This window comes from Heterodontus francisci, chromosome 13 (assembly GCF_036365525.1).
Source record: "Heterodontus francisci isolate sHetFra1 chromosome 13, sHetFra1.hap1, whole genome shotgun sequence".
Classification (NCBI taxonomy): Eukaryota; Metazoa; Chordata; class Chondrichthyes; order Heterodontiformes; family Heterodontidae; genus Heterodontus; species Heterodontus francisci.
This window is the reverse complement of record NC_090383.1, coordinates 101,236,699-101,263,566: the sequence shown is the minus strand read 5'-3', so window position 1 is coordinate 101,263,566 and position 26,868 is coordinate 101,236,699. Positions and strand designations below refer to the sequence as shown.

Sequence of the window (26,868 nt, the reverse complement as noted above, 5' to 3'; positions counted from 1 at the left end):
CATGTAGTAGCAAGTTCCATATTCTAAACACACTCTAGGGAAAGAAATTTCTCCTGAATTCCCTATTGGATTTATTGGTGACCATTTTACTGTAATGACTGCTAGTTTTGGACTCCCCACAAGTAGGAACATAAGCTATATGTAGAGACAATCAAACCCCTTCATAATTTTGATGACCTCCATTAGGTCACCCCCTCACCTTTACTTAATTATATTTCTTGAAACTGAACTTAGATTTTGAGTTTTCTCCTCCTTTGAAGTGCCTGATTGTTGCTGGAACATAGTTTGGGCCTTGCAGCACTCCTGTAATTCATTCAAAAGGCCATTTTTCTAGTGCACTCATTGACAGGTGGGACGGCAGGTTGCCTGTTGAAGACATCATAGCCAAGCCCAATCCTACCTTTGCCTAATGTCCATGTGTAACTTCCAGAAAAAGCTAAATGGTAAGAATGTGGGTTCTAAGTCAGTTTAAGGCCAGTTGTGCTCTCACTGCTGACCCGGCCCACACCAGGGTTGCAGCTTCCAACATTCCTGGTCTGAAGGCCTTTGTTCTACACTTGACCAAATTCCATTGAATTATTTAACATCTCTCTTGAATAGCTGGTGTCTTTTTGAAAAAAGCTTTTGTTGTGGCTTCAGGTTTATTTTGTCATACAGCTAGCTTAGTCTTGAACATAGTTCACAGTACATTCAGGAAATGTAGTGACCAACAATATTGCAGTGTTAACAGTCTATATAGTGGTGGTACATAACTTCATGTTGCAGTTCACTAACCACAGGGTTAGTATTCGTCCCAAGATAAAATATGGCTTTTGGGGCTTTCTGTTCCATTCACCTGTCAGTAAATGACCCTGCTATTGGCAGTAGCACCATTGAACAGTTGCCGAGCCTTCCATTTTCTGTTCCGCCAAACACCCAAGGGTGAGGTAGTTGACTTACAGTGAATGCTTGCACTGTGACAGATGGACTTCATCTGTCAGTATTTCAAAATGCGGAAGAATGCCATAAATATGACTGATTTTCTTCATTGGGTTCAATGTACCCACAATTACCTGGTTCTGGCAATGATCTGTTCAGTTAAAGATCCTGTGGCTGCCCTTGGGAATGTAGAAAGCTTGGTGGGGGAACAAGGAAGAACTTGGGCACGTGGCATAAGCACCAAACCTTTGAAAGTTTAGAAGAAATCCTTTGTTCTCTGAAGCTTTTCAGAGGCTGGGAATCTGGATGTGACTTGCCACTAATTCCCATTGTAATGAACCACAGACCATGTCTGCTTCAAAATATTTGCTATTAGCTCACTGCAGTCACAATAACGAAACCTTCCAAAAATGGGGAAAAAAACCATAAAAGCCAATGACATTTTTGGGTCCTATAAATAGAAAGATGCAATACATGAGTGCAGAGAGAGTAAGTTTAAACAAAGCAATGCAAACCGTATTGATTCACGGTTAAAAAGAAAGACTTGCATTTTTATAGCACCTTTCATGACCACTGGACATTTCAAAGCGCTTTAATATATTTAAAGTGCAGTCACGATTGTCATAGAAACATAGAAAAACAGGAGCAGGAGTAGGCCATTTGGCCCTTCGAGCCTGCTCTGCCATTCAATACGATCATGGCTGATCATCCAAACTCAGTACCCTGTTCCCACTTTCTCCCTGTATCCCTTGATATATTTAGCCCTAAGAACTGTCTAACTCTTTTTTGAATATATTTAATGATTTTGGCCTCAACTGCTTTCTGTGGTAGAGAATTCCACATGTTCACCACTCTCTGGGTGAAGAAATCCCTTCTCATCTCAGTCCTAAATGGCTTACCCCTTATCCTTAGACTGTGGCCCCTGGTCCTGGGCTCCCTCGCCATTGGGAACATCCTTCCTGCATCTAGTCTGTCCAGTTCTGTTAGAATTTTGTAGGTTTCTATGAAATCCCCTCTCATCTAAACTCTAGCGAATACAAGCCTAATCGACCCAATCTCTCGTCGTACGTCAGTCCTGCCATCCCAGGAATCAGTCTGGTGAACATTCGCTGCACTCCCTCCATAGCAAGAACATCCTTCCTCAGATAAGGAGACCAAAACTGTACACAATACTCCAGATGTGGTCTCAGCAAGGCCTTGTATAATTACAGCAAGACATCCTTGCTCCTGTACTCGAATCCTCTCGCTATGAAGGCCAACATACCATTTGCCTTAACTGCCTGCTGCACCTGCATGCTTACTTTCAGTGACTGGTGCACAAGGACACCCAGGTCTCGCTGCACCTCCCCCTTTCCCAATCTATCGCCATTCAGATAACCCGCCTTCCTGTTTTTGCCACCAAAGTGGACAGTCTCATATTAATTCACATTATTCTGCACCTGCCATGTATTTGCTCACTCACTCAACCTGTCCAAATCACACTGGAGCTTCTCTGCATCCCCCTCACAGCTCACACTCCCACTCAGCTTTGTGTCTTCTGCAAATTTGGATATATTAAATTTAATTCCCTCATCGATATCATTAATATATATGGTGAATAGCTGGGGTCCTAGCACTGATCCCTGCGGTAAAAATGTAGAAGACTCAGCAGTCAATTTTCCCACAGCGAGCTCCTACAAACAGCAATGTGATAATGGCCAGATAATCTGTTTGTGATGTCGATTGAGGGATAAATATTGGCCAGGACATCAGGGATAACTCCCTTGCTGCTCTTCGAACTAGTGCCGTGGGATCTTTTGCATCCACCTGAGAGGGCAGATGGGGCCTTGGTTTAAGATCTCATCTGAAAGACTGCACTTACAACAGCGCAGCATTCCCTCAGTACTGCACTGGAGTGTTGGTCTTTTTTTTTGTTCTCAAATCCTGGAGTGGGTCTTGAATCCACAACCTTCTGACTCAGAGGCGCGAGTGCTACCGAGTAAGCCAGGGCTGGCAACTAAATAACCTTGCCCTTAATTTTGTACTCTGTGTATATCACTCATTTGTAATACCTGCTCCGGAACAGTCTGATATCTGATACTATTGGTCATCAAGACTTAAAGATTTTCTATTAACTTCCTGACAACCTTCCCTGATAGCTCTGAGTTCATTCAGTGAACAGCTGGGTTATTCATACAATATTTGATCCCTAATGAGCTCTCAAATAGACTGGCAATGTGGCTGATGGAGGATATTCATTCTCCAGGGCTAGGCAAAAAAAGTTAAACAAGGATTCTTGCTCCTATTCATTATAGAGTTTTTCTTTTTTTTTCTTTGGCCTCCTTGTCTCGAGCGACAATTGGGTAAGTGCCTGGAAGTGGTCAGTGGTTTGTGAAGCAGTGCCTGGAGTGGCTATAAAGGCCAATTCTAGAGTGACCGGCTCTTCCACAGGTGCTGCAGATAGAATTGGTTGTCAGGGCTGTTGGACAGTTGGCTCTCCCCTTGCGCTTCTGTCTTTTTTCCCGCCAACTGCTAAGTCTCTTCGACTCACCACTCTTCAGCCCCGCCTTTATGGCTGTCCGCCAGCTCTGGCGATCACTGGCACCTGACTCCCATGACTTGTGATCAATGTCACAGGACTTGATGTCTCGCTTGCAGACGTCTTTAAAGCGGAGGCATGGACGGCTGGTGGGTCTGATACCAGTGACGAGCTCGCTGTACAATGTGTCCTTGGGGATCCTGCCATCTTCCATGCGGCTCACATGGCCAAGCCACCTCAGGCGCCGCTGGCTCAGTAGGGTGTATATGCTGGGGATGTTGGCTGCCTCGAGGACTTCTGCATTGGAGATACGGTCCTGCCACCTGATGCCAAGGATTCTCTGGAGGCAGCGAAGATGGAATGAATTGCGAAGTCACTCTTGGCTGACCTCCTTTGTTTGACGGAGAGTATCATCTGTTGTCCAGGCCTCGCTGCTGAAGAGCAAGGTACTGAGGACATGGCCTTGATACACTCTGACTTTTGTGTTCTGTGTCAGTGCGCCATTTTCCCACACTCTCTTGGGCAGGCTGGACATAGCCGCGGACGCCTTTTCCATGCGCTTGTTGATTTCTGCATCGAGACACAGGTTACTGGTGATAGTTGAGCCTAGGTAGCTGAACTCTTGAACCACTTCCAGAGCGTGGTCACCGATATTGATGGATGGAGCGTTTCTGACGTCCTGTCCCATGACACTCGTTTTCTTGAGACTGATGGTTAGGCCAAATTCGTTGCAGACAGCCGCAATCCTGTTGATGAGTGGCTGCAGGCACCCTTGTGTGTGGGATGTTACTGCAGCATCATCAGCAAAGAGGAGTTCCCTGATGAGGACCTTCCGTACTTTGGTCTGCGCTCTTAGACAGATAAGGTTGAACAACCTGCCATCTGATCTTGTGTGGAGGAAAATTCCTTCTTTTGAAGACTTGAACGCATGTGAGAGCAGCAGGGAGAAGATGATCCCAAACAGTGTAGGTGCGAGAACATAGCCCTGTTTCACGCCACTCAGGATAGGAAAGGGGTCTGATGAGGCCCCTGAATTCAGCAATTCTATGCTGAATTGTGCCTTTCATATTGTCATGGAATGAGGTGGTGATAATTCGTAGCTTTGGTGGACATCCGATCTTTTCTCGTAGTTTGAAGAGACCACGTCTGCTGACGAGGTCAAAGGCTTTGGTGAGATCTATGAAAGCAACATAGAGGGGCATCTGTTGTTCACGGCATTTCTCCTGTAGCTGGCGAAGGGAGAACAGCATGTCAATGGTGGATCTCTCTGCTCGAAAACCACACTGTGCCTCAGGGTAGACGCACACAGCCAGCTTCTGGAGCCTGTTTAAAACGACTCGAGTGAAGACTTTTCCCACTATGCTGAGCAGGGAGATTCCACAGTAGTTGTTGCAGTCACTGCGGTCACCCTTGTTCTTATAGAGGGTGATGATATTGGCATCGCGCATGTCCTGTGGTACTGCTCCCTCGTCCCAGCACAGGCAAAGCAGTTCATGGAGTGCTGAGAGTATAGCAGGCTTGGCACTCTTGATTATTTCAGGGGTAATGCCATCCTTCACAGGGGCTTTTCCACTGGCTAGAGAATCAATGGCATCACTGCCTATTTTGTTGGCTGTTCATCCATCTCATCCATGACTGGCAGAGACTGGGCTGCATTGAAGGCGGTCTCGGTGACAACATTTTCCGTGGAGTACAGTTCTAGGTAGTGCTCCACCCAGTGGTCCATTTGCTTGCGTTGGTCAGTGATTGTGTCTCCTGATTTTGACTTGGGGTCGATTTTCCTGATGGTTGGCCCAAAAGCTCTCTTAATGCCATCATACATTCGAGGCCAGCTGAATGCAACTGCAGTCGTTTCGAGTACCCCTGCTGGAAATGCACATTTGTAGACAATGGGTGGTCAGTACCTGACTCTTTTTTGTAAAGCCTCCCACAACTGAATATCGAAGCTTGCACATAGAAAATGGGCATTTGGATGAAGTTTTGCAAAGTGGCCAGTTCCCATAGTACTGTAGATCACGAGATGGGGGTGGTTGAGAAATTAGCGAGGGGCGGAGGGGGGAAATAATTAATATTCTCCCTCCTTTTATAAGGTATGGGGAGGTAGAAATTAAAATGCTGAGCTTAGCGAAGCTTCTGTGCACTCCTTTTGAAGTATAGTCAGCATTCTTGGAGGGAAATGTAGCAGCCTGTTTGAGTGGAGCAAGATCTTACAAATGGTGATGAGGTAAATGACCAGATAGTCTCTTTTTATTGGTAGTTGAGGAACGAATATTGACTAAGACACAGGGAGAGGTCTCCTGCTCGGTATTGCTATAGGATCTGTTATGGCCACCTGAACAGGCAGACGGGGCTTTGGGTTAACCTCTTATCTGCAATATGGCACCTGTACTAATACAAGATCTCCTTCTGGCCTTGGTACTAGCTCCTGAGAGACTCTGCTAATTAATCTCCTCCATTTTGATGCTGCTTCATGTACAATGATTTATTTCTTCCATTGTAGCAATTTCTAACCCATGCCACAAGCCCCTCACAGTCAGCCCCTGCTCTAATTCCATGCTTCCTGACATTGAGATCTCCTGCGTGGCATGTTTTGAAATTGTGCTGAGATTGTAAGAATTCTACATTGTGGGAATTTGAGCTGCTGGATGTCTTTGTCATCAGCTTACGAGCTTTGTATAACTTAATTGACTTATCAACTGAGACTGTAATAATATCAATATGGCAACTGATCTTAATGGATTGGCCTAAGACCAGCTTATCAACCATTGTCAAGCTTTTAAAATTTAATAGTGTGTTAAAGATGGCACAGCTCCAGCTCTTTATGCTGTGGAGTGGTGATGTGGGTTCACACCCGTGATTACCTAGGGAGAGTTTCTAATATTGTTGAATGAAAGCCAAGGAACAGAATATTGTGTTGACAGCTTTTTTTAAAAATAAGACATAGAGGTAGAAATGGTGGTGGTATTATAGGTAATGCAAACAATGGCAGCCTTACCACTGGCCCCTGAGGCACTTGGCCTCATTATTGATGCGGTTCCACGAGCTGTTCCTTCCTCTGATCCAATACAGAATTCGTTTTGAGTTTTTTTTTTTTTTTGTAAGCTACAACCAGGACTCCTAGGCAAATAGATATTTATGGCAGCTCACAATTATATAGGGCCTTTCACATCGAACAAAAAAAACCTGTGGTAATTTACAAATGGTGGTACAGAAATGGACTCCTCTCAGGAACAGGTTCGGTGGAGGGGGCGGGGAGGGGGAACCGCACATTTGGTAAAATGGATGGGTTTTGAGAAGGTTCTTAAAGGAGGAAAGAGAAGTGGAGGGGTTTAGGACAGGAATTACCAGAGAATAGGCCCTTGGCAGCTGGAGGTTCTGTCACCAATTGTGAATTGAAGGAGAGGGAGAATGCATTGGAGGCTGTAGTCAAGCAATATTGAGGGCAGGATAAAGAGAGAGACGGGAAGAATTTAAAGCTATGGGATAAGATCTGAAATTCAAAATATTGGGGGATAAGGGAGCCCTGGTAGAACAGGGCTGCTGGGCAACTAAGACAGAGGGCAGGAAAGGTGTAGTAGCGTTTTGGACAAGGAGTTTGATGGGTGAAAGATGGGAGGCCATCAAGGACAGCACTAAAATCGTGGAAGTGACACAGGACTGCATGAGTTTCAGAAATGTCTGGTTCAGCCTCAAAGGGCCCAGGAAGTGCATGAACTCAAGGGAGTGGAATTAGTAGTATTAAGCCAGAGCTGATGACTTCAGTCTTCCTGCTGTTGAGCTGGAGGATGTTATGACTCATGGAAGTTAGTCTCTTGTGCCTAGTGGCACATGAGGCAACCTATTTCTTCCCCAGCTGTCTGTCCAGAGCTAGATATTTGACTCCATCAAAGTGCCTTACAACCAGAAGATTGTGGTTTTCCACAGCTGATGTTTATATTTGCAAGTCTATACCAAATTTGTTTTATCTCTGGGATTCTTTCCAGAGTGAAAGGCATTGTGATGTGGGCAGGTTATTAACCTGACTCTCAACCTGCTACGAGGAGGACTGGTAGACCATCTTCAGTCTGGCTGCTACCTTTCAACTGCTTGACATAGGTGGCCTTGCCAAGAGTTCTATTCCTGCCAGCTTAACACTCGTGATCAAAGGAGCATGCAAGCCTTCCCAACTTGTTGCGGTGTAGTCTCTAACCTGTGTATTGGACAAGCAGACTGCTGACATTAACAGTTGAGGAACCAAGAGAGATGGTAGAGGGGTAAAGTCAGGTGCCATTGCATGCAAAAGCCAATGCCATGTCTGTGGACAAAATTGCTGAGGAGTTGCATTTTGATGAAGTGAAGAGATCTTTGAGGGACTCTGATGGCAATCTTATAGGGAAGGGAAGAGAAGCCACTGCTGAAAATGTTGTGCCTACCATGCGATGGATGGCACTGCTCTCCCATGTTCCATTCCTGTGAAACTGGATGGCTGAGGAGATATTGAAGGAAGATGGTGTGGCCAACGGTGTCAAATGTTGGAAAGGTCAAAGAGCACAAGCATGATGAAAGCTCACCGATCTGAAACATTAACTCTGTTTCTCTCCACAGATGTTGCCTGACCTGCTGAATATTTCCAGCAGTTTCTGTTTTTTTTATTTCAGATTTCCAGCTTCTGCAGTATTTTGCTTTAAGGCTAGGAAGAGGAGTTGGGTGGTTTGAGATTGAGTGGACTAAAATGAGTTTGAAGGACATGGAGGGAGATCGGGAGAAACTGCAGAGTGAAGTGGCGTCAGGGCTTGAATGGGGAGTCAACAGAAGGGGAAGATGGAACAAAGACACAGATGGTCTTGGTCTAGGTGATGAGCTCCTCGCATTTATATTTGAGGAGAGTTTGGAGGGGGCTGTAGAGATGGAAGCTGTAGGTGGGGTTATACTTCCACGGTAGTTCTGGATTAGTTTGGTCGGTGTGGGGGTGGGGGAGACACTGGTAACTGCAACTGAAGCACAACCGTGCTTGACACAGTTGAGACAAACCTGGTGGTGAAAAACTCAGCTAGTTGTGCACCATGTACACTTGAGATTTCATCCTGCAGATTTGAGGGTGCTACAGACTTGATTGTGATAGTTTAGCTGGAAATCAGACATCTAACATTAGAGGTGGTAAGTTGACTGCTGCACAAGTGTCATGACAAGCAGTTGGTCAAAGGCAAGAAACTTAAGAATTTAGAGTGAAATTTTAAGTGATTTGGAGAAAGGGTTTTGCAAGGCAGATGCTAAAAGTAGGGTTAGAGGAGGATCGGGAGAAGATAAAGTTGCTAGAGGTTACAATTTCTGTGATTGAAACCACAGGTGCAGGGAGACCATGAGAGATGAAGTAGAGAGGGTAACTAAAAGTAAAGGTTGGGAGTTTATACAACAAAATGAGATTGAGGGAGGACAGGAGGGTGGCAAGGATGAGAGGTATCTTGACATGAAAGAAAGGAGGACACAGGAGAAAGTTGGTGTAGCTGGAGGCAATAGATGAAGATTTCAAATGAAAGGAAGAAGCCAAGGTGTGACTTGGAGATGAGAACCATTCTGTTGCCATGGTAGCAAGGCATTTTCAGTATTGGGTCAAGAAAGTTCCTTAGTCGAAATATTGAATCCAGTTAATGAACTAAATCCAATAATGAAAAATAGACCATAGTATAAACCATTATCCATACATGGAATGATTACATACAGATAATGAAAAGTAAAGCTGCATATCCCAGCTTTATTTAATTTCCTCTACTATGCCTAAAAGATTTATAATATATGAAAAATAATCAATGTGTACTCTAACAATGAAATTAAATGACAAGTACATGATAAAATACAGAAAATCAGATCTGTACCTCAGGCCAAATGTACTGAGGTAATATTACCTTTATTACCCAATCTGAAACAGTAGTTTTGCCATTGTGGTTTTAAAAGAAATGCTTTGGTCTGAGGTAATGTTAACCTGGTGTGTAATATATTTCAAATGCATTGCATGCTGATACTCCCCTTCAATTTGATAACTGTGATGCTGAATGAAACAACCTTTTACTTTGCTGGCCTCGCCTCCAACCTAATTTCCAACTTTGAAAGACAGTCTTGAACACGGTGTACCACTCTTCCACCTGTGCAACAGATTAATAAATATAAATCATTTCCTTTCATAGAATCACGGAATGATTACAGCTCAGGAGGAGGTCATTCAGCCCATCGTGTCCATGCTGGCTCTTTGCAAGAGCAACTTAGCTAGTCCCAAACCCCTGCTCTTTCACCATAGCCCTGCAAACTTTGTTTCTCTTCAGGTGCTTATACAATTCTCATTTGAAAGCCCAACTATATCTGCCTCCACCATGCTCTCAGGTAGTACATTGCAGATCCTAACCATTTCGTGTGTGAGATAGTTTAATGTGTGTGTGTGATAATGGGAACAGTTTATCTATTCTGTCTAGACCCCTCAATTTTGAACACCTCGATCAAATTACCTCTCAATTTGCTCTTCTCCAAGGTAGACAACTCCAGCTTCTCCAATCTATCCACGTAACTGAAGCTCCTCATCCCTGGCACCATTCTTGTAAAACTTTTCAGTGTCCTCTCTAACGCCTTCATGTCCTTCCTAAAGTGCGATGCCCAGAAGTGGACACGCTACCCCAGCTGAGGGTGTATCAGAGTTTTATAAATGTTCTTTCATACCTTCCTTGCCTTTGTACTCCAAGCCTCTATTTATAAAGCCCAGGATCCCATGTGCCTTTTGAACCACTTTCTCAGCTTGTCCCTGCCTCCAACGATTTGTGTGCACATACCCCCAGGTAGCCCTGTTCTTGCAACCCCTTTAGAATTGTGCCCTTTATTTTATATTGTATCACTTCACACTTCTCTGTATTAAATTTCATCTGCCAGGTGTCCACCCATTCCACCAGCCTGTCTGTGTCCTCTTGGTCCATCACTATCCTCCTCACAGTTCACAATACTTCCAAGATTTGTGTCATCTGCAATTTTGAAATTGTGCTCTGCACATCCAAATATAGGTCATTAATGTATATCAAAAAAAGCAATGGTCCTAGTACCAACTTCCGTCAACACCACTATATATCTTCCTCCACTTAAAAAAAAAAGTTCATCACAACACACTTTCCTGTCACTCATCCAACTTCGTATCCATGCTGCCACTGTCCTTTTTGTTCCATGGGTTTCAACTTATGCCACATAATGGACTAGCCGGCAATCAAACACCTTTTGTAAGTCAATGTACACCACATCAAACGCATTACCATCAGCCATGTCTGTTACCTCAACAAAAAAACTCAATCAAGTTAAACATGATTTGCCTTTAACAAATGTGTGCTGGCTTTTCCAAATTATTCCACACAGAAAACAGCAAGTCCTGGTAAATGTTTATTTTTCAAACTGGAGGATGGTAGACGGTGGTGTTTCCCAAGGGTCGGTGCTAGGATGACTGTTTTTTTTTTTGCTATATATAAATCACAGAATTATTACAGCACAGAAGGAGGCCATTCATCTCATTGTATCTGCACGGCTGTCCAATTGAGCAATTCAAGTGCCATTCCCCTGCCTTCTCCCTATAACCCTGCACATTCTTCCTTTTTAGTAACAGTCTATTTCCCTTTTGAATGCCTTGATTGAACCTGCCTGCACCACACTCTCGGGCAGTGCATTCCAGACCTTAAGGACTCATGACTTGGATATTGGAACAGAGAGTAACGTTTCAAAATTTGCTGCTGATACCAAATTTGGAGGAGTGGCAACAGTGAGGATTATACAAATTGACTGCAACATGGAATAGATAGGCTAGCAGAATGGGCAGGCAAATGGAATTTAATAGAGAAGTGTGAGGTGATGCATTTTGGCAGAAGGGGTGGTGAAAGGTCATATAAGATGCATTTCTAAAGAGTATGCGGGGACAGAGGGACCTGGGGGTGCATGTGCACAGATCTTTGAAGGTGGCAGGACGTCTTGAGAATAGTTGGCAAAGCATATGGAATCTTGAGCATTCTAAATAGCAGTACCGTGTACAAAAGCAAGGAAGTTATCCTGAACCTTTCTAAAGCTCTGATTAGGCCCCAACTAGAGTATTGTATCCAGTTCTAGTCACCACACTTTAGAAACAATGTGAGGTCCTTGAGAGGGTGCAGAGGAGATTTACCAAAATGGTTCCAGGGATGATGAGGGATTTTAGCTGCAAGGTTAGGTTGCAGAAACTGGGGTTGCTTTCCTTGGTGCAAAGGAGATTGAGGGGAGATTTTATAGAGATGTACAAAATTATGACAGGTTTAGATAAATTTTTTTTATTCATTCATGGGATGTAGGCATCACTGGCCAGGCCAGCATTTATTGCCCATCCCTAATTGCCCTTGAGAAGGTGGTGGTGAGCTGCCTTCTTGAACCACTGCAGTCCATTTGGGGTAGGTATACCCACAGTGCTATTAGGAAGGGAGTTCCAGGATTTTGACCCAGCGACAGTGAAAGAACGGCGATATAGTTCCAAGTCAGGATGGGTGTGTGACTTGGAGGGGAACTTGCAGGTGGTGGTGTTCCCATGTATTTGCTGCCCTTGTCCTTCTAGTTGGTAGAGGTCACGGGTTTGGAAGGTGCTGTCTAAGGAGCCTTGGTGCATTGCTGCAGTGCATCTTGTAGATGGTACACACTGCTGCCACTGTGCGTCGGTGGTGGAGGGAGTGAATGTTTGTAGATGGGGTGCCAATCAAGCGGGCTGCTTTGTCCTGGATGGTGTCGAGCTCCTTGAGTGTTGTTGGAGCTGCACCCATCCAGTCAAGTGGAGAGTATTCCATCACACTCCTGACTTGTGCCTTGTAGATGGTGGACAGGCTTTGGGGAGTCAGGAGGTGAGCTACTCGCCTCAGGATTCCTAGCCTCTGACCTGCTCTTGTAGCCACAGTATTTATATGGCTACTCCAGTTCAGTTTCTGGTCAATGGTAGCCCCTAGGATGTTGATAGTGGGGGATTCAGCGATGGTAACGCCATTGAATGTCAAGGGGAGATGGTTAGATTCTCTCTTGGAGATGGTGATTGCCCGCCACTTGTGTGGCGTGAATGTTTCTTGCCACGTATCAGCCCAAGCCTGGATATTGTCCAGGTCTTGCTGCATTTCTACACGGACTGCTTCAGTATCTGAGGAGTCATGAATGGTGCTGAACATTGTGCAGTCATCAGCGAACATCCCCACTTCTGACCTTATGATTGAAGGCAGGTCATTGATGAAGCAGCTGAAGATGGTTGGGCCTAGGACACCAGGCTTTAATTGTTCTGAGGCAGGACTTCCACCCGCTTGAGGTAGGAAGTTCCGCCTCACTAAGCTGCCAGTCATCGGGCCGGCAGCTCTTAGTCCCAGCAGCGCCACCAGGAGTGGTGGCCACTGTTGGGATTGCAGCCCAGCCGAGGACATGGAGCCAGGACTGCAGGTAAGTTTTTGGGTTGCCTCGCCAGGGGTAATTAGTCGTTTGGGGGGGAAGGGGGGCCCGACTGTCAGAACCACCCCCCTCCCCACCCCACGGGTCGTGGAGAGGCTGACAGCTTTCACCGGGCAGCCTTTCCTGGCTCCAGAACGCCCGCTTGCCACGGGTAAAATCTCCACGGAGGTGGGCAAAGGCCCTTAAGTGGTTGTTAATTGGCCTGGGGCGGGCAGCCCATTCTCTTCTTTTTTTTTTTTTCCTCTCTTCACCACCCCCACCTCGCACCGCCCTACATAAAGTGGGGAGGAGCCAGGAGCGTGTCGGGAAGGCCTCCCAGAGCCTCCCGCTGCATTTTATTCTGCCTCGTTTGGCCACCATCCAGCTCGCTGGGGTAGCGTAAAATTCCAGCCCACGTATCCACCACTGTTATCTGAAAAGCAGTGCTCCAGTTGAGGTTTAACCAAGACACTGCAACTGAATTCCAACCCCCCAAGAAAAAGGTCAATATTCTGTTAGCCTTTCTGATTGATTGTTGTACCTGTCTTTTGGCTTCAAATGATTTGTGTATTTGGATTTTCAAATCCCTTTGCTCCTCTACAGTTCCTAGTCTCTCAGTATTTAGAAAGTTACACAATTTTAGTAATACAATTTGTCCATTCGCCTTTCTTGGGTCTGAAGTGGACGACTTCTCACATCCCCACATTGAACTCAATTTGCCATAGTTCTGTCCACCTAGTCATTTATGGCATAGAAGGAGGCCATTTGGCCCATCGAATCCATGCTGGCTCTCCACAGAGCACTCCAGTCAGTCCCACTCCCCCACTTGAACCCCATAGCCCTGCAGATTTATTTCCTTCAAGTCCCCATCCAATTTCCTTTTGAAATCATTGATCTTCTCTGGTTGCACCACCCTTGTGGGCAGAGTGTTCCGGTTCATTACCACTCATTGTGTAAAAGAAGTTCTTCCCCACATTCCCCCTGCATCTCGTGCCCAAAACCTTCAATCTGTTTTCTCTAGTCTTTGTGCTATCAGTCAATGGGAACAGTTTTTCCTTGTCTAACTTATCTAAGCCGGTCATAATCTTGTACACCTCAATCTCCTTTGCTCCACGGAGAGCGACCCAGCTTTTCCAGCCTAACCTTGTAGTTAAAATCCCTCATCCCTGTGTTGTCAGTCTTCCACGCGCTCTCATTGATATTGAATAATGTCGTGTGAATGCTTACCAATTGTTCAGCTAAAAACTATAAATTGTATAGCTGATTCCAACAAGCAAAATTTTATTCATAAAGGTGCGTGTACTGACTGGGATCCTTACTACTTGGAAATATAACATGAGCAAATGAAAAAATATGTTTGGTACATTGACTCGATAGGATAGAGAGAAGACCAAATTAAACCATTTTATTGGGAGTAATACTAAAGTAAATGGTTGTGCACTAGTGTAGAGTTATGTCCACATTTTCTGTTTTGTAGGAATTGAGCCTGACCTGAAAGTCTGATGTATTGCAATTTTCCACATGAGCTTTTGAATACAGGTTCCGAGCTAATGTTTAAATTACATGCTAGGCATCAGCATAAGTGCCAAAAAAACGCTCTCTTTAAAAGACCATCCATATGTCACACAGTTGCATATTGTGGCTTGCGTTCTGCACTAATAATATTCGTAGTTTCACCAAATCATTAAACTTGATGTACTTCACAAAGTCAATACAATTTTAATGTTCAACTTGAAAATCTTACAAGATTTCAGTTTTGTTCTGTTTGGTACTTGCACTCTTTTTAGTGGTGGCTGTACTATAACCTAGGTGGAAGTTGCTAGCTCTTAATGTTTCAATATCTAAAACTGCAAGTTTAATAAATTTTAACTGATGAGCCATGTTTTTCAAGTGTCGGAAGGTGTGTTTGAAAGAAAAAAAGACTTGCATTTGAAATAATGTCTTTCACGATCTCAGGAGGTCCCAAAGTGCTTTACGGTCAATTATACTTTTGAAGTATAATCAGTGTAATGTAGGAAATGCAACAGCTAATTTGTGCACAGCAAGGTCCCACAAACAGCAATGTGATTATGACCAGATAATCTGTTTTTGTGATGCTGATTGAGGGATTGATTTTGATTTGATTTAGAGATACGGCACTGAAACAGGCCCTTCGGCCCACCGAGTCTGTGCCGACCATTAACCACCCATTTATACTAATCCTACACTAATCCCATATTCCTACCACATCCTCACCTGTCCCTATATTCCCCTACCTATACTAGGGGCAATTTATAATGGCCAATTTACCTATCGACCTGCAAGTCTTTTGGCTGTGGGAGGAAACCGGAGCACCCGGAGGAAACCCACGCAGACACAGGGAGAACTTGCAAACTCCACACAGGCAGTACCCAGAATTGAACCCGGGTTGCTGGAGCTGTGAGGTGAGGCTGCGGTGCTAACCACTGTGCCGCCCATATTGGCCAGGACACCGGGGGTAACTCCCCTGCTCTCATTTGAAATTAACCACGGCAGCTTTTGCATCCACCTGAGAGGGAGCCAGGGCTCAGTTTAACATCTCATCCGAAAGACAGCACCTCCAATGCTGCAGCACTCCCCTCGATACTGCACCGGAGTGTCAGCTGAGATCTTTGAGCTCAAGTCCCTGAAGTGGGACTTGAACCCACAAGTGTTTGAGTATGTTATTGAGCAACTGTCACAGTTTTATAAGAAATTTAGGGATTACACAAACAGATGTTGCATGCTGTTAACGACAGTATGCTCTTTCATCCAAGCCTTCTGTGGTTCAATATTTTAGACTCAGCAAGTCATGAAATTGGCAAATAAAAGATATCCTGCAGCGTTTCTTCGTGAATCAGCAGGTGGCCAAAGCTGTAATGCTGAAATGTGACAAGTGCATTCTATGAGAGAGACTTTTAATATATATTTAATATTTTATGGGGTTTTTTTTTCTTTCACGTACCCATTGGATTTCAGTGCATCTCAACAACACTTCATTGCAAGCTTGATGGAGTATCAAAGAAAATGCATAGTGCTGGCAACTGTTCACCTACTTTCCAAATACTAAGGTACTCCCAAGTTTTAGAACTGCACTCTGTTGCTGTCAAAACAATGCATTTTCCCTATGGATCTCAAAACATGATGAAAAACACAGCCAATATAAGGCTTTATGTTCAGACTCTCATAAGGCAAAAGTTTTCCTTTACTAAGTGATATATGTTCTTCACCTGTTTCACGACAGTCGCCTTTGTCCAGTTGAGATTTTGTAAGGTGCATCTGGTTTGAATGATCATAGATTCTTATTTTAGTCTGTAGTGCAAGCTTCTTCTAATTCCACCCTTCCCCTATATGAAGCAGCAAATAGTAAGGGTTGGCTGCCAGGCTGTCCATTGGTCCTGTTTAAGTACAGCTCATTTCAAATGCCCTTGGCTAATGCCCACAGGTGGAAAGTAGGTTCACCTTTAAGAAGATGCAAATAGCTGAAACAGTGAATCCAAGAACATTGTAGAATAAACAATGGGATCACTGGGTCAACATGCTGTATCTTCAGATGCTTATCAATAAGCCTTCATTGAAGTCTTAACCAGTGGCTGAACAGGCCAACCAAGCAACACCAGTTTTATATCTGTATTGAGCTACATTAGTGTTTCTGAAGCACTGAGAATAACGTAAGACGAAGGCCTCAAAATTTTCTCTGGCCTTAACAAACCTTGGCCCTCAGTACCACAGGCACTCGTCTGTCACATCCCAAGTAATGTACACAACATAATGTTCAGTGATGCAGATCATCTGTTCCCAGTACACATCAATACAAGGTACCAAGCATTCTATTGTGGACCTTGTATGCAGTTTCAGTTACACAATCCCAGAAACTATAGCATAGGAAGAAGCTGTTTAATATATTGTGCTGGGCTTCCAGTGCTTCACTCAGAGCTAGCTACTTCATCTAGTCCTTGGTTATAACATTGCTTCTTGAATTTGTTTCTTTAAATAAAAGTAATTACAGCATTTTCTAAAAAAAAAGTTAACAGCTTCAGTTTATTGCTAAATAACCTCGTAACCCTTCGATCAAAACCATCCTTCTCCCAGATGGTTATAAAGATCTGCACCTGTTCTGCTTTTAGATATGTTTGAGTTCTTAATTTGTCATAGTCCTCATAATCTAAGTGGAATTTAGGCATCATTGAAAGCACCAAGTTTATCCAGTGAGTAACAGACCAGGAACGTTCCACCTTTTGGTCTCCAGTCTCTACTGAATTGACTGTTGTATAATTTTCCAGTGTACTAATGGGGTAGGAAGGTGAAAATTATTCAGTGTTCATACTTTTGCTTGCTCTCTGTTGGAACTGGATGCACATAGCTGTTGAGTAATGCCTGTGGTTACATAGTCAACTGACAACACTCCCTCAGTACTTCACTGAAATGTCAGCCTAGATTATATGCTCAAGTTTGTGGAATGGAGCTTGAACCCATGATTTTCTAGTTCAGAGACAGGTGTGCTTTCACAGAGTCAACGTCCAAAACTTTTAACAGTATTCTGAATGAACACAAGATTTTCATTTCCACACCTGGAAGAGCATTCCAAGTGGTGGTCACTCTTTGTATTAGAAGTTATTTTTGTCATCTGTTCTAAATTGCCCTTTCATCAGTTTTAGGTGGTTCAGATGAGGTACCAGAGGGCCATTGGTGCCAATGAGTACCCCAGTAAGAAGTGAGCAGCTTCAAGGAAATAGTGGAGGAATGAACATTTAGAAATGCTCATAATATTTATATTACACATGTGTCTGCTTTTTTGCTAATTATAGCCAACAGGGAAAATCCCCTCTAGCAATAAAGGGATTGCATTATTATAAAATCAATGCAAACAAGTTGGAGCGTTAAGAAGCAGATTTTCATTTGTTACTTTTTTTTATTTATACAAAAACTTTCAAATTCCCAAAGAATGTAAAGATTTTACTGTGCGCGTTTACAAGTGTTTTGTCAGCAGCAGTGTGTAAAACTTGGGTTCTTTTAGTTTTGGAAGGTGGTGAGTATGAGAGAGTTTAAACAGCATAGTTAAGGTAATTCAAAGACGATCATCTAGACCAAGGTGAAAGAGGCTAAAAACCGGTGAAAGGACAATTTGGGACTGATATCAACAAGGGCTTCTTAATGGCAAGAATGATCAATGCTTGGAAAGCTGTTCCAAGCACAGCACTGAAAATGAAAAGCTTAGACTCATTCAGGATACAGTTCAATGTGTTGGCCTTGGCTCAGCTGTTGGATTCTTGCCTCTGAGTCAGAATTTTGTGGGTTTAAGCTCCACCCTAGAAACCTGAGTGCATAATCTAGGCTGAAATTTCAGTGCAGTACTGAGGGAGTATTGTCTGACTGAGTTCCCAACTTTCAGATGCGATGTTAAACTGAGGCTTTATCTACTTGTCCAGGTGGACATGAAAGATTGCAAAGCCCTGTAAGAAGAGGAGCAGGAGAGGATGCCCAGTCTCCTGCCCAATATTGGTCTCTCAACCAACGCACTGAAAAACAAACAAGATTGCTCATTTATCTCATTGCTGTTTGTGGTATTTTGTTGTGTGAAAATCAACTGCTTGGTTCACTGCATTTCAAAAGTACTTCATTGACTCTGAAAGACTTTGGGATGTGAAAGGTGCTATGTAAATGCAAGATTTTTTAAAAAATGATGCGCTAGGAATGTGAGTTTATTTTCCGTTCTGGATGAATGAGTTTAGATGGGCTGACTGGTCTTCCTCATCAGTAGCAATCATGAGAAGTGGCAGTTTAGCTGCTTGAGAAGTGTGAAATGATTCACTTAGACTTTCCACAATAAATCTGACAGTTTCTAATGGGTACTTCCGCATTGCATTTCTGCATTCATTACGAAGCTCTGGAATGCCCTCCCTCCCTTCTCTATCACACTCTTTTAGACACTCCTTAACACCTACTATTTTGACCAAGCTTTTGGTCATATAACCTAATATCTCATAATATGGCTTGGTGTCGAGCACTTGTCTGATAATGCTCCTGCGTACCATTATGGGACGTTTTACCACATTAAATGTGCTATATAAATACAAATTATGGTCTACATCATTTCTACCTCAGTTTCTCACAGGTGCTAGTTAAATGTAGTTACAAATAGCTTCAATCACTGCCAAAAAGATTTCAAGTTACACTAATCTTTTGGGGGAATTGCTATCTACTTTCCATTCACAAGTGATCAGTTCAAATGCCACAATTGTTTATGGTAGGACGTTCCAACATTTTATGTATTTTTTTTTTTTAAAAAGTAATTATTTATTGCCTAAATGTTGGGGAAGAGCTGGGTTAACTTATTTGAGAGGGTACTTTGAGACACTGAAAAGGGGATGATTATTTTGATGTGGCACAGTCTGTACTAGAGAACTTACAAGAGCAAGGGGCCACTGATCCATTCTATGAAACCTGCCTTGCTGCCCTTTTCGGTTGCTGCTGATGCTTTTTTGGGGTCCAAACTTCCAAGGGGGGATCCAAGTTATAACAGCAGTGAGGAAGGATTTGGAGCTATGCCATGTTAACAAATGCTGATTTGGCCAGTGGCCCTATGTTCTTAAACACACTATATCTGCTCTGCTGGGACTATATTTCTGCTTGTAATCTGTTCCTACTTCTCTGGCTATTTCAGCCATTGTGCTCCTGCTCTTTGGCAGTTTTGTTCAAAACATTTTCGTCTTGCTACCTTCTGACCGCACAAACCTCTATTTAAAACCTTTCTATTTTATTAAGCTCCCTTCTTCTGACCTCCTTAATCACCACCACACCACCACCCCCCAGGCTCCCTTTTCCTATTGTCTAGTTTTTCTACCTTGCTAAGCACTTATATTTTCTTTTATGAGGAGCCCAATACAAGGGCAAGGTGTAGGCGTTGAAATGAATGATTCTGTAATTCTGTTCCTGGCTTTTTGGCCGTACTTATTTTTGTTGCAGTATCGCTTGCTTTAGTGCAACTTTTTTTAAACACTGAGCAGGATTCTTGAATTTTCCATTTCAAGGGCTTGTCAAACTGTTTCAAGTTTATCTTGTATCTTGTCATCATTATCCTCGGCTGATCTTGCATGTATTTGTTTGTGATGACTGTTAGACAGCTGAAAGCTTAGTACTTTTTAACAATGAAGCTCACTGAACATATTGCAGTATTAACGTGACTCAGCCTGCAGTGCTTTCTTTGCTGTAGCTAAAGGTGTGACTTTGAGCTGCTAAGACTTTATACACAGTTTACTGTGTTCTTATTGGAAGTAGGAATTTTCAACATAATATTGAAGTAATTTTTTAAATCCATGCAACAGATTGCAACCTGCTTTAATACACCAGTCGCTCTTATGATTTCAAAATGCATTGTTCTGAAACTGCCCAGCACTTTAAGGTCTTGCACGTGATGGAACTTTTCATTTTAATTGTGGTAGTTTATGTAAATGAACCCTATTAGGATAAAATGTAAAGCAAATGCTGCAGATGCTGGACATCTGAAATAAAAACAGAAAATGCTGGAAACACTCGGTCAGGCAGCATCAGTGGCGAAGGGAAGATGGGGTTAACGCTTCCGGCTGATGATCCTTGATCTGATTCGGGAGATGTGTTGGATAACCAGTTTATAAGGAGGAAAGGAGCTAGGGAAAATGGTGCTTGAGGTGGGGGTCCCTGATCGGTACCTGGTCATGGGCTTGGCTGCACATCATTGTGTCATCTGCCTTTTCCTTCCAACATTCTGTGCTTTGCCAGATATTCCATTCTTCCCCTCCCCTCTGTTGTTCAGCTGTAACTGTTTACACATCCTTTGGATCTCTAATAATCCTTTTACTTTGCTCATTATTGTCTCCTTTCATCTTGCACCTTGATCACGTCTTTCATTTAATCATCTGTCCTCCATCTAGTTGCAGATCATTGTTTTTCTCTCTGCCCTCTTTTCCCTGGCTCTGTTTCCTCTTCAAAAACTCTTGAAAATATAATTGTAAAAGGTAATTAGAAGAAATATTAGATTGTGTGTTAAGTTTGCAGTGCAGTTATTTTTCTAATGCTCTCATTAACCTTTCTAGTTTCAACTTTTGTCTATTTAAAGTCCGCAAAACCTTTCTGTCGACATTCATCGTCTTCAACAATGGAAGTAAAATAGAAGATGCAAAGAGTCAGGTTAGCAATTTTTTTGAGTGTGCACATTGTTAAGGTGAGGATGCCAATGCTGTGAGATGGAACATTATTCCATTTGCATCCAGTATCAGTGGTGATGTGCTTCCTGATGTAAAGTACCCAGGTCTGCCCAGTATACCATTGTGTAGCCTGGGCTTCAGACTTCCCAAATTCAATCCACACAGGATCCTTGTGGCCAACAGAATTGGAGACTTTCATCCCATTAGTCTGGATTTGAGCTTGGATCTCGGAAATGGTCAAATGGTTGTAAATGCTGACTTATTGGGAAAGTTGCTAATTAAAGAGCCTTTCTCATCTAGGATGAGGTGAGTGGTTTAGTAAGTTGGTCATAATTCTTGTGCGGTCAGGCTGCCTTGACCCATGATTGCTTTGAAGTGGACTGAATGATTCAGCAAATTGAAAGCTTTGATAATTTTAGGGACCAACTTAAATCTCTCAAACAAATGAGATTGGCTTATTCCAAAGGTGATGATGTCATGACAGGGATTGATTATATTGTAAACTATGTGAATGATTGCTTTAAAGGGGAATTGTATTTATTTGAATTGTAATTAAGTGTATAAATATCTGCTTTTGCAAATACTAATGCCTCTAACTCCTTTCCTGGTCATGAATGAGGGGCTCAGATGTCAGGAGCCCCCAGGAGATTTTAACTCCCAGGTCTGATTCACAGCTCCACTGATATTCACCAAAGGCCAGATGGAATGATGTCACAAAAGCAAAATGCTGCAGAGGCAGGAAATCTGAAATGAAAGTAGGAAATCAAAGAAATAGAGGTCAAGCAGCATCTGTCGTAAGAGAAGCAGTGTTAACCTTTCAGCTCCAACCTCCGACAAGAGAGAATCTAACCATCTCCCCTTGACATTCAATGGCATAACCATTGCTGAAGCCCCCACTATCAACATACTAGGAGCTACCATTGACCAGAAATTGAACTGGAGTAGCCATATAAATACCCTGTCTACAAGAGCAGGTCAGAGGCTAGGAATCCTGCGGCAAGCAACTCACCTCCTGACTCCCCAAATCCTGTCCACCATCTACAAGGCATAAGTCAGGAGTGTGATGGAATACTCTCCACTTGCCTGGATGGGTTCAGCTCCAACAACACTCAAGAAGCTCGGTGCCATCCAGGAGAAAGCAGCCCATCCACAAACATTCACTCCCTGCACCACTGACGCACAGTATGTGCCATCTACAAGATGCACTGCAGCAATGCACCAGGCTGCTTAGACAGCACCTTCCAAACCCATGATCTCTACCAACTAGAAGGACAAGGGCAGCAAATGCATGGGAACACCACCACCTGAAAGTTCCCCTCCAAGTCATACACCATCCTGACTTGGAACTATGTCACCATTCCTTCAATGTCACTGGGTCAAAATCCTGCAACTCCCTCCCTAATAGCAATGTGGGTGTACCTACCTCACATGGACTGCAGTGGTTCAAGAAGGCAGCTCACCACTACCTTCTCGAGGGCAATTCGGGATGGGCAATAAATGCTGGCCTAGCCAGCAACACCCACATCCCATGAATGAATTTAAAAAAAAACTTTATGACCTTTTGAGAACTCCCATCATTGGCGTGTGGAAGTCAAAATTGGTGGGGGTCAGTCTGCCACGGGGACCCATAGAAATGGTCACCAACAAACTACACAGTTTTAGGGATGGGGTAGAAGGGTCCGTGATCAGGGGTGGAGTCAGGTGGGGTGAGAGTAGCAGTGAGAAGACCAGGGCAAAGACAGCTCAAAGTATTTCTCTGGTGCACTCCTGTTCTTACTGGCTTACAAGAAATCTTTTGAAAAATGTTCATAAAACCTCACAGACTTGGGCTCCCTATCATCAGGAACCGGCTGCTGACAGCTTTCATGGTGGGTTCAGGACTGTGCAGGCCTTGGTTAGGCCGGTGGTTAAAATGGTATCATTGGGATGCAATATTACCCTTGAAATTAGACCCCCATTCCTCTGGGTTGGGTGGCCTTCCTGGAATCAAGCTTGTTAAAATGGCTGTTTGGGGGGGGTGGGGGGGCGAGGTGTAGCAAGAAAAGCTTCACCAATTCAGCACAAGCCCACTACCTGCACAGTTCCTACAAGGTGAACTGGATTAAAATCAATCTTTTTGAGTTTAGTATTTCAGGTGTGAATATTAATCCAGTAAGTATGCATCAATACTAAAAGATTTTATTTGCTGTACAACAATTATTGGGTATTAAGATGCCCAATTGTTTTACATCGGAGCTTAGAATAGGAGTTCTAAGGATTCTAATCAAGGTCTGATAACATTCTGTATTGCAATTTATGTTGTGACATGTATTTTAAGGTATCTTCACATTTTATCTGTGAAACTTCTGTGTATGAAGTTTGGCAAGGCTTGAGATAAAGTAAACATGCATTAGAACATTATCATAAAGCTTGCTAGCAGTTGAAAAATATCTTTCCCTTTGAAATGTTTTTTGGGATCTCTGTGACTACTTTCTTTAAGAGAAATCTCTTTTCAAGCATTAGTGGCATTTTTATTTCAGACTCTGATACGTGTGAGATATACTGAATTGTGCCTCTGATGAATGCATGAATCTATAGAGCCTTAGTCTAAGGCCTTGCAATACCGGTGAATTGTACTCCAGGTGGCAGCAGTCATCTTCATAGAGCCACATGCAATGGAGTTCTCCTGCATGTTAGTTTCCCACTGTCATATTGGTATTCACAACATGAAATATTTTTGTCAGGCTGCAGTTCCAGTCTCTCTTCCACTCTAGCACTGGTAACTGCCAAACTGCTTCCACTTTCAGGAGCTATCCTGGAAGGTTATTTGGTACCCATGCATGGTAACATTGATGATGTGGACAGGCTCGACTTTCAACTTGAAACTGTCTTTTAAGAAAATGCTTTGTAACACAGCCAAGAGTAATGATACAATTATGAGTTCGGCAGATGATCAAGTACGACTGTCCCCTCAGCATTGTACAGATCAAATTCCACTAATCTATTGGCTTTATACCATTGTGGGTGCAGACAAAGTGTTGGTCTGGACAATTCAGACTGCACATATAATTCTTCTTTTAGAAATGGTTAGATGCTCCTCTTTATTTCTCTGAGCCTATCAGAATATTGTGTCAGACCTGCTGAGAGAACAGGGCAGTACCAGCACCTGAATGTACATAACCCTCCACGCTGTGCGCTCACTCTGTGTTTGCGATCCTCACCCTGGGATGTCACCAGCTTATTGGTTTATCAATGAAGCAGTGTTTCCGTCAACTGTATGTGCATCACACCCGCATCAATCAGAGCTTAGTGTTGCAGCAGTCGTCCCACCTACTTGATGACGTGGGATTTGACCAGCCCACTACGCTAATAGGTCAGCTGTAGAAATGTAGGAAGGGGTATCTGTTCATGCTAATTGTCCCAGTAAAGTGGATATCCAACTCTTTCACGACCCTATGTAAGTGTATTGTATTCTATAATAATACCAGAATCCTGCCTTTTTCTGTTTGTAATGCAGTTTTGTATTAAAAATGTTGATGATAAACTGATCGATATTAAAACTAGTCAGTGAAAAACCAAGGTAATTGCTTTTAATGCCTTTTTCCATCCCTTATTGTATATGGCATATGATGCCATATTCATTTAACAGAAGTCTTTGCCTTATTGCTGTATGAGGAGCAGAATTTGAATATTTTTAAATATCGATTTAGATGTGATTTTTCAACGGTTAGAAACTGTGGATCGAATAAGGCATTGTTTACAGCTGTTCAGTGTATGAACTCCTCTGTATTTCCAGTCACTATACTGGACAATCTGAAAATAGGGCTTGTGTCAACTAAAAGCTAGTGCATCTTTACTTTCGCTGTTGGTTGGTTAGTTGGCATCCTTCCATCTACAAATGATGATGGACCTGCAGCAAACAATCCATTTAGATGGGGTGTCTTCTCTTCGTGCACCTTTGTTGATGGCTGTGAAGGCCAATCCTTGAGAGGCAGGTTTTACCGCAAGTGCTGCATGTGAAGCTGCCGAGCGATGTTGAGAGTTGTCGTTTTGGACTTTGGCGCCTGTTGCGAAGCTGCTGTAGCAACTGGTCATCGTGGTAGTGCACACCAGTCCACAGGATGTGTCACCATTTCCCTCTTCACTAGCTTGCAGCTAGTCGACTCCCAGGTGCGATAGTCGACATTTAGGGCCTTCATGCCACGCTTGCAAGCATCCTTGAAGCGGAGCTTTGGGCGCCCTACTGGTTGTCTGGCCCCAGTTACTTCACCATACAGAAGGTCCTTGGGTATGTGACCGTCTTCCATGTTGCCGACATGCCTGGTCCACTGAAGCCACCTCTGATTAGTGCCAACACTTGGGAGCTTTGCCTTTGAGAGGGCTGTCACATTTGTGATTTTTGTCCTGCCAGTATATACCCATAACGAGCTGCAGACAGCGAAGGTGGAAATTATTGAACTCCTTTTCCTGGTAGCTGTAAGTCTCCCACATTTCGCAGCCATAAAACAAGGTGCTGAGAGCACAGGCTTTATAAACCATCAGCTTGGTCCCAAGGGTCAGCTTGGTGTTATTCGATGCGCATTTTGTGAGTCGGCCAAAGGCAGTAGCTGCTTTCCCTATGCGTGTAGTGAGCTCTGCATCAAGGGACAGATTGTCTGTCACTGTTGTCCAAGGTAGCAGAATTTGTTAACAACTTCCAGTGGAAAGAGGGGGGGGGGCGGTGTTTAGTGTGATCAGAGGTGGAGATGCAACTCCTTGTCCCATGACCATGATTTCCTTGACGCCTGTAGTCAAGGAGAACAAGTTACAGGCATCAGACTTTCAGTGTTCCCGTGTTGTCAAGGAATAATAAACTGCCTAATTTTCACAGTTAACATTTGAAAATGTGACAGTGCGGCAGGTGGTTAATACATTGTTATTGTATGTGCTGTAATGCAATATTGTACACCACTGTAAATCAGTGTTCGCAGTCGCAACCAGTATTCACTGCGATCATGGCGAACATTTAAAAAATAAATGCTTTTTGGAATAAAAAGGAGTGAGCTTTGCACCAGCTGTTCACTAAATAAGAACGATTGAGCTGTAATTTGTGAATGTATTTGTTTTGGGGGGGCGGGGGTGGTTGTTGGTGGTGGGAGTAAGAAATTTAATAACCAGTTTCAGTGGAAATCTCCCTGCGGGTCTTGCCTTCTGGTTCATTTTTACTCTCTGATCCCAGTCTCTGTACTTAAGCATCAATTGAGCTTTAAAAGTTTAAACAGTTGAATCATGATAAAAGTGCAAACTGGCTCTGAAGGTGAGTTTAAGCTTAAAATGGCAGAGCTTTCCCCATAGCCCAGATAGGTGAGATAACCAAAGCCTGGTCTGTGCTTAGTTAGCTGATCTCAGCCAGGATGGCAGTAGGGGTGCTTGAACTGGATACAATGCCCTAGGTTAAGGAGGAGAAACATCTGTCAGGTTTCAACACCTGATGGCTATCTAGTGACTCACTGCTGGGAAGTGTTGATTATCGGGCAAGGAGAGCATTGAGCATGTTTAAGCACTCTGCTGAGTCTCACTAAGCTCATGCATGAAGAATTGTCATTTGGGCAAGGTACTAGAACTATGCCCAACAGGAGTCAATGCCTTTTGGAGAGTTGGGGGAAGGGGGACAAAAGCTGGCCATTTTTTGTCAAAAGTTCTAACAGCTGTAAGCGTTTAGGCTGAACTGTATGGTGGGGGAATTAATGCGCAGCACTACTGAATATTCTGGGCTTTTCATAACTATGAAAGCTGATCACAGCAGTGATGTTGGTTCCGGAGTTGTCGAATACATTGTAGTAACTTTTGTGTCGAAGGCCGAACTGGAATGCA

General features: G+C 43.4%; 1 protein-coding gene across 1 annotated transcript in view; it reads left to right on the top strand.

Annotated features, from left to right (window-relative positions):
• Positions 1 to 26,868, top strand: part of LOC137376727 (formin-2-like) — a 411,942-nt gene that overhangs the window by 202,204 nt on the left and 182,870 nt on the right. The gene's annotated exons all lie outside the window — the stretch shown is intronic.